The 12,267-nt window shown below is 34.5% G+C and overlaps 1 pseudogene; it reads right to left on the bottom strand.

Moving 5' to 3' along the window:
* Window positions 1–2,121: 2,121 nt before the first annotated feature.
* Window positions 2,122–5,431, bottom strand: LOC125493831 (protein SEEDLING PLASTID DEVELOPMENT 1-like; annotated as a pseudogene).
* Between the last annotated feature and the right edge of the window lie 6,836 nt (window positions 5,432–12,267).

Below are 12,267 nucleotides of genomic sequence, written 5' to 3'. Positions count from 1 at the left end.
TTTTTGTAAAAAAAAAAATTGATTTTCTAAAAGACTAAAACCTAAACTAAACACCAAAACACCCATTCTGAACTCTTATGTAAGTTGTGTTTAATTTGTTTCGTTTTTTTCAGTTTGTATGTTTGTGTTTGTTTCGTTTTTTTCTGTTTATATGTTTGTAAATTGTGTTTGTTTTGTTTTTTTCCAGTTTATAAGTTTGTGCTTGTTTCGTTTTTTTCAATTTATATGTTTGTGTTTGTTTCATACGATTTTTTGTGTTTGTTTCATGCGAATTTCAGATAATTATTGATATTAATAATGCTGAAAATTTGGCAAAATAAAGAATTTAGGCCTGGACCCTCCAAACCCTCTCGACCCTCTAGAGCCTTTTTTTCAGACCCTTAGGGTCCGGGTCCGGGTATGGGTCTGCAAAAAAAATTTAGGGTCCGGGTCTAGGGTCCAGCTGGACCCAGACCCGACCCGACCCGACCCTTGCCCATCCCTACTCGGAGGAGCTGATTGTGGTACATGACTGCCAATATGGGTTGTAGGTGTACTTTCCTGAGGGCGTAAACGCTTAATATGTACACTCTTCTCAGTACAATTTAATCCTTATATCTTTACTCAATTGTGGAACTGACCAAAAGCCTGAAGAAACTAAATATCCAGAATCATCTTAAACAAAAATTTTTCCAGATTATTCAAAGTTTCAGACCAAAAGACAGAATCGTCCAGAAGTATATTTTGTCCTGATTATTCAGAGTTTCAGACCATCTTAGGGCTTTGAACTGGCCTGGTAATGCAGCTTTAGGCTATTTTGGCTGCTCGGCCTAGACTAAAGTTTACAGGTTTGGGTAGATCCCAAAAGGGAGCATGATCAGCTTACCTTTCACTTGTGGCATCAATTGGATAGTTCTTTACTAAATCATCTTTTTGATTCGGGTGTACGATGGAGTTACATGGCTGCTTAACCCTCTAGACCAATCCTTGGCATTCATTTTAGCAGAAAATGGTTTTAATGTTTGGATTGTCAACTCTCATGTCACCACATATAGCCTCGGCCACATCACATTAAGCTCTAATCACTCGGTTCTCTCTCTTTCGTATTCACAAAGTCTCACAATCTATCTTCCTTCATGATTTCGTAGGTCGCTTTTTTTTCCTCCCTTAATGCTTCAATCATTTTGTAGGCATATTGGGATTGGTCATGGGATGAGCTTATGGCATATCATCTTCTAGCAATAGTCCAATATATGATCAATCTGGTGAGCAGAAGCTGCATTATGTCGGGCATTCAACGGTGAATTTTACTACATTGTAGTGTTAATCACTATCTGTAACACCCTAACCCCTTGTAACCTGCAAGTTGTTATCAAATGCTCATCTAGGACCAGAAACTGACGCCACATCGGCCACAAACCACCATGTCCTTCTAGCGCATTTTGTATTCGCTTGTGCAAACCCTGCGAGCACGCTTAAGAAGGTGCACCTTGTTGGTATAGGAAGTACCATCAAGTATTCTTAAGCAATCATGGTTATTGCACTATTCTTTTTTTCTCTCATTTTCCATATAAAGCTCAGGATTCTTTTTAAAGCAGTGTATGATCTACAGGGAACATTAATAGCCCTGACTGTGTTTTCCCAGAAGAAGTTGTTGAACATGGTGAGATCAGCCGGCTTGCTTTGTCTAATCGCTTATCTTGGTCGAATGACTTCCCCACTAGCTAAGAGTGCTGCTGAAAACTTCGTCATTGAATTAAAGACATTATATCCTTAACTGTTCCCTTCTCTTCTTGGTTATTAGTTTATTACTGAAAATTCACTGTAGTATCTCTCTTTTCTGCAGATTCTGTACTGTTCCGGCCTGCATGAATTTGTACCCCATGGGTGAGATATGCTTTGGAATTTCTCGATTTGGTAGTGACTACTGACTAATTATTTATGTGATTCTTTCTCATCATCCTATAGATTTATATGCATATGCTGGATGATTGACTTAACCTGAAATCCTGTATCAAATTCACTGAAATGTTTTCTATCCTGGTGCTGATTGAACAGAGAGGCTGTAATGAAGCTTCTGAAGGATATATGTAGGAAGCAGGGAATCGGCTGCACTGATTTTGTTGACATCTTTTACTAGTATCATAAGTCATCCTCGGACTTTGTTCCAGTAGTACTTCTGTTAGCAAGCTTAACGAAATCAGTGTCTCCCTGCTACTGCTTTTGTGAGATCTTCGCCAAATCATCTGAGCTTTTCACCTCAGGATCCATGTGACGAATTTCAAACAAAGGAGATTTTCCTGTTACATAAATAAAATATAAAAAGGCACCTCCAGCATCTACCTTGATGTCAAACTAGTTTAGAAAGAATTTACTATACCTGAATGTATTGCATCCACAGTAGCATCTAATCTGTGATGGACACGACATTCAGTTCTAGATATCATTTCAACAGCACATGTAAATGTGGGAGAACCTTTTTCTCTCAAGAACTGTCTTCTGCACTTCTCTTCGCCTTGCTTCTTCATCGCCCAAGGTGACGCTCTTCAAGACAAAAAAAAAAGGTATAGAATTTAAAGACAACACAATGAATGTCGAAGTTCATTAAATGAAAATCACATACTGCACAACAATAGTCAATAGTCAATAGGGAGAAGAAATTTAGTAACACACCTCAATGCCACCAACGAGCAGCTGAAGAGAAGGATTTTTCATAATGTTATCTATGGTCATACCATGTGCCGTTCCAACAAGTTGAACTTCCCTTCGAGCAATAGTACTAGCAGCCAAAGCTTCAAGCTCTGTTCCAATTTCTTCAATGATATTTGTCTCAGGCATGTGATTTTCGACAGCTCCAATCATCACCTATACAAGTCCAGTGAGGAGAAAGTTTAAGATTAAAAGTTGAAAAATGTAAATAATTGGCTAGATATCGAGCTACTTAACACCCACATTATGCTGCATATTGACATTAGGCACTTGCATCCTCCTTGCACAACCTATACCCGAATGTCGGACATCACCATCACCTCCAATCTCATTTGATTTGTCGACAATTACCACCCGTTTGTTGTGCTCATTTGCCAGCATTCCTGCAATCTCTCTGCAAGAAAGATTTCTTACAATATTATGTTTGGATTTTGTAGACAAGATGACCTACATGTAGTACAATTTCATAGGAACTTGTAATGCAATCAATCACTATAGCTCATCACATATAAATGATAATTGCATGACCCATTACATTATTGTATTTATGCAAACAAATTGCAATCACATACCACGCATAGTAGGAGGGTATGACCTTCAAAGATAAATCAAGACAGAGGAAGCTTTCAATTTCTAAGCAGAAAACTCATACCTCTAATAACCATTCATGTCGCATAAGTAATTTTGATATCACACAATAAGTAAGTTTGATAATGATTAGTCACAAACCATAGAAACATTAAAAAAGGAACTACCTGATCAAGGTCGTTTTACCAACTCCAGGACCCCCCCCCCCCAATCAAGTCACAGATGTTATCAGCATCCCCAGAACCGCTCTACCCACCCGACAAGTAAGGCCCAATTATTTGCATCTTACGATTCCGAATGGCACTTATACGATGCAGTAAACGATCGATACCTGAACAATGCAGCTTACTCATAAAATTCAATCATAGCGGCAAAGATTCAAGACGTTCACATGTAATTGCAATCAAAGAAGAGCATGACATTATAGCCAATAACAGCAAAGTTTTAGTTGCACTAAACGAAGAACAAAACCATGGTGGTTTGCGTGGTTCCGGTGGCGGTGTGCGTGGCTTCAGTGGTGGTTTGCATGGTTTCGGTGGTGGTTGTGGGAATGGAGGTTGTGGTTGTAGAAAAGAAAAGAAAAAAGGGAAGGGTAAAGTTGGAAATATTTGGAGGGACCGGGCGATTTTGAGTAATTTTGGGCCAAGTTTAACAATCCCCTGGGCATTACTATTTACCGTCCGTATACTTAAAATTGCCCGTATTTTTTTCAAGATTTTCCTAAACTAATCCTATATATACTCACGCTCTCTCTCCTCCTCTCACTCTCATTCTCACTTTCTCTCACCTAACCCCAACTACCACTTGAACCACCACCATCAGAACCACCACCATCATAATCACCACCACCAAACCACCACCACTATCACCGGAACAACCTCGATTTTTTTTCGTTTTCTTGGTGTAGGAAACGGAAAAAAAAATCACGGTGGTGGTTTCAATGGTGGTTCCGATGTGGTGGTGGTGGTGGTTGAACTTTGAAGTGAGGTGAGAGAAAGTGAGAATGAGAGTGAGAGGAGGGGAGAGAGAGAGAGTGAATATACATAGGGGGTAGTTTAGGAAAATTTTGAAAAAAATACGGGCGATTTTTAGTAAATACGGACGGTAAATAGTAAAGGGCAAGTTAATTATATTCTCATGGCTTATTCTCTTCGGCATAAAACAACTGAATTGAAATGAACTGAGCTGAATTAAATTATAACTCATTAATAGTAATGATAATTATTTAGGAACTGAACTGAACTGGATTGAAAATAAATTGGAGAGAACAAGCCTTATTCTACACAAGAAAACGCAACACTACTCAAGTTATTTCTCATTCTACACACCAAAACGATACAAAACTCACCCTTGTCTTAACTATTTACATTTTCAACCCCCCCCCCCCCCCAAAAAAAAAAAAACTAACTCAATCAAAAGCAATCACCAAATTAACTAACCAAAATTAATCCAATCCCTAAGCTCAACAAGAAGAATAAGCATTTTTTTAGAATTCTACCCACTATCAAATCCCACCACATTTTCAACATGTAAAGCATGATTAGCTTCATGATGAGTCTCACAACAACATGATTAATTTATTAAAGAGTTTTTTGTCAAACACAACTTTTTATATACTCTTTTTTGCGAAAGATAACCTTTTAAAAAAATTTGGACAACTTCAAGCCTTGATGAAATTTTTTTTGTCAAAAAGAACCTTGACCGATATTCCGACGGTTGACTCGCCGGAAACCGGTGTTGACCTTACTTAAATGATCATGTGCCCCGCACATGATTTCTTTTCTCCCTAATTTTACCCATTTCCCTCCCTTTCCCCCCTCCCCTTAATCAACCTCCCATCTTTTCTTCCATCCCTTATGCATCTTTACTCTCAACCCCAATTCCTCACCTTCTCTCTTTGTAATTGTTGTCGAGCAAAATTCACCTGTAATTGTGAGATGCCATGATCTTATCTTGCTATTTCAAAGGATTGGTTCTGAATTCTGAACCTCCAAAAACTCCCATTCCAACTCCATTGTGGAGTCCTCAAGTCCATCTCCACCAGCACCACCTTTCCTCCGCCGCCAGATTCTCTCTCATCAACTGCGACATCCATAGCCAACCTCATCTTCTCCATAGAAGACCCAAAAACCCTGCTCTCATCCCTAGATTTCATCTTCTCTGAACCTCTTGTCAATCAAACCCTAAAACTCCTCTTGAACCATGGCCCAAAAGGCCTTTAATTCTCCACCATCCTCGAAAATCATCTGCATTACTCCCACTTTCTTTGCTGGTTTACGCGACTTCACCACCTGCAATACCCTTCCTGATATACTCTGTAAATCCAAAAGCGTTGAGAAAGCTCATGTTTTGTTTAAGTAGTTTAAGGGAAATCAACTTTAGCCTTAGAAAAAAGACGATCTGAATTTGCAAACTCAAGAGAGAAGATGAGGAATTGGGGTTGGGAGTAAAAATGCAGAAGGGAGGGAAGGAAATAGGAGGAAGAAAATATGGGAGGGTGATTAAGGGGAAAAGGTGGGAAATAAGTAAAATTACGGAGAAAAGAAATCATTGTGGGAACATGATTGTTTAAGTAAGGTCAACGCCAGTTTCCGGCGAGTCAACGTCGGAATGTCGGTCAAGTTGTTTTTGACAAAAAAAATTTCATTAAGGTTTGAAGTTGCCCAAAATTTTTAAAAGGTTGTATTTCGCAAAAAAGTATATATAAAAGGTTGTCTTTGACGAAAAACTCTTTATTAAAATAAGGGTTCGAAATCATGCAAAACCAAACAAATGTATGTCATCGAGTAATCATTTATAAATAACCAATAACATTCATAAGCTCGAAATTACATAATAAAAAACAACTACAAACAACTAATCATGAACTTAGCATCAATTCATTCAAATTAAATTTAAAATTTTCAATGAAAAACATTATAACCACACCTAGGGTGCTAAAATAAGCTAAGAGTTAGAGAGGGAGTTCAAATTAAATTGTAGACTTCTTAGCAATCTCACACCTTCTTTAGAAAACATCCTCAAGAGAAAGATAACAATTTTGGACACTTGCAAATTTTGTAACTCTTCACCAGAATCCACCAATCATATGGTTAGAGATTGCTCTTTTTCGAGCAAAATCTAGAAATCAAGTACCTTAGGCCTTAATACAGCCCCATATACAAATATTTGCTTTTTGCGAGTAAAATTTGGAAATCTAGCACCTAAGGCCTTAATAGTTAATACAGAATCAGCCCCCAATACAAACAGGAAAAAACTTGGTTAACCCACCGGGTAGACTACCCACCCCATAATATAAGGTTGTGGTAACTATGATAGTGGAATCCAACTAGACTTAAATACTAATATTTTAATTGTCTATTAGTAGCGGGTAGTCTACCCGGTGGGTTACTCAAGCAATGTCCATACAAACATTACTTCTTGGGTCGAAAACTTCATTTGCTGCTTTCTTTCCCAAGGTGACGATGGGCTCCTAAATACATTTACTTTTGTTTCAACTATGTCGGACGTATGACTTCACGAAAATGAAATCCTATTCCACAAGGACATTGATTGGGCGACCCTAAGGGTTGGCAACCCTCTTATTATTGAATTTTCATTGGTTAGGAATACATTACAACATTATTTTTATATCTCTTCTCTCCTCATTTATTACATACATATCAATATTTTATTCCTATGTGTCTAAGAGGGTTGGCAACCCTAAGGGTTACCCAAACATTTTCCATTCCACAATGCCTCTTTCGATCCCTACTACGTCCTTAAGTTGCATGAAGACTCAGTCAACATATAGTGTCATTCTTTCAGAAACACTCGGGATGGTTGTGAGTCCAAGAACCGATCAAGATCTTGTTGGATTTGCCCCATTTTAAAGCGTGTGGGTCCAGTTTTTTCATATTCAAACCCTCCCCAGATCTGACCTATGTACCCATTTATAATTTGCAAAAAAAAAAAAATGTTGAAATTACATATTTTTACATGCTCACAAATAAGTAATGATGAAATGGAGAAGATTAAAGAAATGATTTTTTTAAAATATTATTGTTACATTGTAAAGTACTCCCTCCGTCCCAAAATATAGTTCTCATTTCCCTTTTTTCACGGTAATTTATGCAAGTAGAATCTAAGAGGGATAGTAAAGATTTTTTGTTTACTTAAATAAATGTTGTATGGGAAAAGATGATTTTAGGAGAGAGAATGAAAAATAATTGGTGAAAGAACATTAATTGTAACTTTTTGGTTGAATAAACAAAGGAAAAAAAAAATTCAAGAAGCAAACAAATGATGAGACACAGTTTTTCTAGACAAATTACGGAAAAATGTGGAACTAAATATGGAAATGAGAACTATATTTTGGGACACTCAAAAAGGAAATGGGAATTATATTTTGGGACGGAGGGAGTATATGATAATAATGTAAGCATCTTGTATAGTACTACCTCCGTTTCCTAAAGATCTTCCCTCTTTCCATTTAAGTGTGTTTCCAAAAGATTTTCCCTCTTTTACTTTCTTTCTTATTTGGAATTTTTTTTCCCTTTTTACCTTCTCATCATGTCTCTATCATATGGTCCACCATTACATTATTAATTCAATTTTACTCAATTTTTTTCTCCTACTTTAACCCCTTTTTATTTGTTTATTTATATTAACCCCTTTTTATTTGTTTATTTATATTAACCCCTTTCTCTCTCCTACTTTACCCATCCCATACCCCACACAGATGGATCTTCCTTTGTATCTGTAGGAATAGTAAAAAGGAAGATCTTTAGTAAACAGAGATAGTATCGTGTATTTTTAATAGTCATGTGCACTAAACTTTTGAATTGAAATAGATGTATAGAGTATTTTTTTGAGTTATAAATTTATTACTTTATTATTCAATAAGTACTTAATAGTCGAGCTTAGCACTAATATTGTTATATGGTTAAACATTTGGCGGAAAAAACGTACATATTAAAGGATATTGATCTCTACTATATAAGCTCAGAGGGGAACTACGATCTCCCCCTATAAAAAGTCCTTTATGTCCTTAGTTTAATATATAATTAGATATTCAAATCTTCTACAATATATCATTTCCTAATTTAAAGATGAGATCAAAATTCTAATGATAAATTAAATTAATAAGCATTAATAAAGTAACTTGACACTATTAGAAAAATGGTTATTTAATTAAAAAAAATTACAAAATTAAATTGATTACAAGACCTTATATCTAAATGTTCATTACAAATTCGAATCACTTTACATTAGTTTGTACAACAATAATTATAAATCACACTTCTAAAATTATATTTAGATGAAATTTATTAAGAACATACCCAAACCATCGACACACGCATCGCGTGCATAGAAGACTAGTAGTAATAAAAATTACGGACCCACTTTGAATCCAGAACCCGCTAGAACCAACTGGTCTGCGTAAGATTCAAATGGATCCAAGGGGTCTGGGGTGATTCCAAGTCCACTTTTTGGGCCCCACTTTCACTTTACTCTTTCACATTAAAAATTGTTGTATGGTGATGACATGTGGGACCTACAAAAATTACAAGTGGTTGTAGTTTTCCAATGAAAAAGGTTGTAGCGTAGGAATGTTGTAGTTTGGAAATCTGATGTGGCACACAAAACTACAAATAATTGTAGCTTGCTATTGTGGGTGCTCTTAAGTCATGGCATTATGGTTCACGACTCTCCCACCAAGTCATCATTGACCAACTTGATAAATAAAAGAAGAAACTACAAATGTGGAGGAGCCATCGGTTGAACCGTTGGAGTATCAACACACTCATTCGGGAACCTTAATCGTACAAGGTGCTCAGTAGTGCTGTCAGTTTGGTTGAAAACTGATGGTTAAACTGCAAACGGTTGATCAACTGAACTGAATAAACTGAACTGAATTGACCCATAACTGAAAAGTTAAAAACCGATAAGTCAATCAGATTAAAGTAAACTGCAATTAACTGAACTGAAACTGAACTGAAACTCAACCGAAAACATACCAAACTGAAATTAACTGGACGAAAAACCGATTTAAACTAACTGAACTGAACTGAAAATGAACTGAATTTAACTGAAAGCTGTTTCAAACTGTTTTTAACTGAACTGAATCAAACTGAATGAAACTGTTTTTAACTGAACTGAATCAAACTGTTGTTAACTGAACTGAATCAAACTGAATAAAACTGTTTTTAACTGAACTGAATCAAACTGTTTTTAACCGAACTGCATAAGGTTTGGTCGTAAATAGTGGTGTCAGAAACAGATCTGACCGCTGGATCAACCTGATTCTGACCTGACCTGACTTGAACCTGGTTCGACCTGTGACTACTGTGAGGGTCAGTTAGTGTGTCAGAATCAGATCTGACCGATGGTCAACCTGATTCTGACCTGTGAGGGTCAGTCCTTAGACCTGACCGAAACCTGACCTGGGATTACCCAGACCTGACCGGCACCCGGCAAGATATATATCCTGACCTGTTCAGACAGACCTGCTCTCAAACCCGAACCCGACCGCAATCAACAAGATATTATTAAAATTCAATTTTTTTTATATCTACAAAATAATTTAAATATGTTAATTTATAAAATTGCTTACAATTAATAATTAATTAAATAAAAAATTAAAAATTAAATTACATTTAATTTGACTATTTGTGGGTTACACTTTCAAGATCATGTATTTGTTTATATTTTTATTTTCATTTATTTTTGAATTATTTTTGTACATTATTCTCTTGTTTTAATTTTACATCTATTGATGTATATTATTAAAGTCACAACGTCAACATGTAAATTATTTTTACTAAAATTAAATTGAACAAAAATTGAGTTGAAACTTGACAAATTTTAATCAAAAATTGAACTTGACTAACCAAAGCTGTTTAGTAACCAAATTAATTTATTGTTATCTACATCAAATTGTACTTGAATTTACAAGTCAATTATTTTTACTTTGATTTTTATTAAACTTATTAAACCTAAGATAACATCAACTTACAAAACTATTTCTAGATCCCAAACCAGCGATTTTAAATCGCTTAATCAAGTACTTGTTAACTACTGGTTTTATGCAAATCTTGTTCAATTAACAAACACCACCAACAATCTTTATCATTTCTGAAAAAGCAAGAGATTCTACATGCAATATCATAATACAGTTAAATTAATAAAATATAAAAATAAGAAAAAGTCAGTAAATAAACAAATAAATTAACAAAAATAAGAAGAAAAAGACAGAAACGAAAAAATAAAATAAAAACAAGAAAAATGAATTACAAAATTCTGAATTATTCAACGCAAAAAAATAATATTATACGAATTAAAAATCTAAAAACTAATATTTAAATAAGCTAAATTAATAAACGAATTGCGAAAATAATGTATATTGACAAGCTAAATCAAAAATCTAAAACAACATTCAGCCTTGTTAAGATTTCGACAATTAAAAATCTAAAAAATAATATATAAACAAGCAAAAATGATTTACAACAATGAACAAACTAAATTAAAAATAGACAAAATTTCCCCTCAAAAAAAAAATAGACAATGAAGACCGGCGAATGATGAGAGAATGAAGACCGACCGGCGAGATCTGGAAACTAAATCTGAAGCCATTGATATCGAACAAACGAACGATAAGCTTGAACGTTCGCGTGAAAGAGAGAAGAAGAGACGTTGCGTGCTTGAACGACCGCGAAGCTTGAACGTCGGTGGCGAAGAGAGGTGCGTGAGAGAGAAAGTTGAAGGAGATCTACCATGAGAGGGAGGGAGTACGAGTAAGGCAGAAGGAAATCTCAGAGAGGGAGAATGATGAGGAGGCTATTACTGAGGAATGATGATAGGAGGGAAGGGGGAGGGTTTAGGGTTAGAAAGGGATGTAGTTCAATGGTTGGATTTTGATCTTTTCAAATCAATGGTCTTAATTCATAATCTTTGACATTATATTTTGACCAATGAGAATTGAGAGTGGTCAATCACATGGATTGCTAACTTAATCAATGGTTGGATTTTCATCTTTATAAAATCAATGGTTTTTCCCTCAAAAAAAATTTAATAGCCTAAACTACTAATAAACTAGTATTGTATTTTGATATTATTATGATTTGAGTATTCTAATTTCTAGTTCTAATATTATTAGTTTACTAACTTTAGAAATTAGTAGTATTACAAAATTAAAAGAAATTAGAAACTTTCAAATTTAATTAGTATTAAGATTTTTAAGAAATTAGTTTTCTAAATTTAATTAGTATTGTCACTTGTTATAGTAAACATATCAAGAGTCGTTATACTAATTTATAATCAATAGAGTATTAAACGGGTTTTATAATGATTTTAATACCAAAATTATACTAAAATGATTAAACACATTGATAAAATTATTTGTTTATACTTTATCATATATAGTCACAACATAAAGCATATATACCGTGTTATGTTGTTATTGCTATTGCTATTCTTAACATTGTTGCTACTTATTACTATTAGTATTTATATTGTTATTGTTAAGAATCCGTAAATAGTTATACTAGTTATATATGTTGCTTGTGGTCATTGTTACAAAACTAAATTTATTGAAATATTACTTATATACAACTATTACGTACTCAATTGAAGTTTTAATTATAGTCATTTACGTGAACTATATTATAACAATATACTTATATTGATGCGTGATTGTATCTATGAGGTTTAAGCCATAGGTTTGTTTTAATCGACGGTTGGGATGAAATGATATCTTATTTGTTGGGTTTTACATAATATCAAGATATAATCAATGAGATAGATAAAGATATTATACTTTAATCTATTAAGTTTACATTAATTATTATTGTTGTTGTTATATGAAGCTTGGAATTGATCATCTACTCGTTATTATTGTCATTGGTATATATAATATATATATATATATATAATATAATATATTTATATATAAATAATATTATATATATATATAAAAAAATATATGAAGAGTCGTTCTACTCCTTTACTCAT

Source organism: Beta vulgaris, chromosome 9 (assembly GCF_026745355.1).
Source record: "Beta vulgaris subsp. vulgaris cultivar EL10 chromosome 9, EL10.2, whole genome shotgun sequence".
In the NCBI taxonomy this organism is placed as follows: Eukaryota; Viridiplantae; Streptophyta; class Magnoliopsida; order Caryophyllales; family Amaranthaceae; genus Beta; species Beta vulgaris.
Note: the sequence above shows the minus strand (reverse complement) of the source record. Positions and strands in the feature narration are given on the sequence as shown.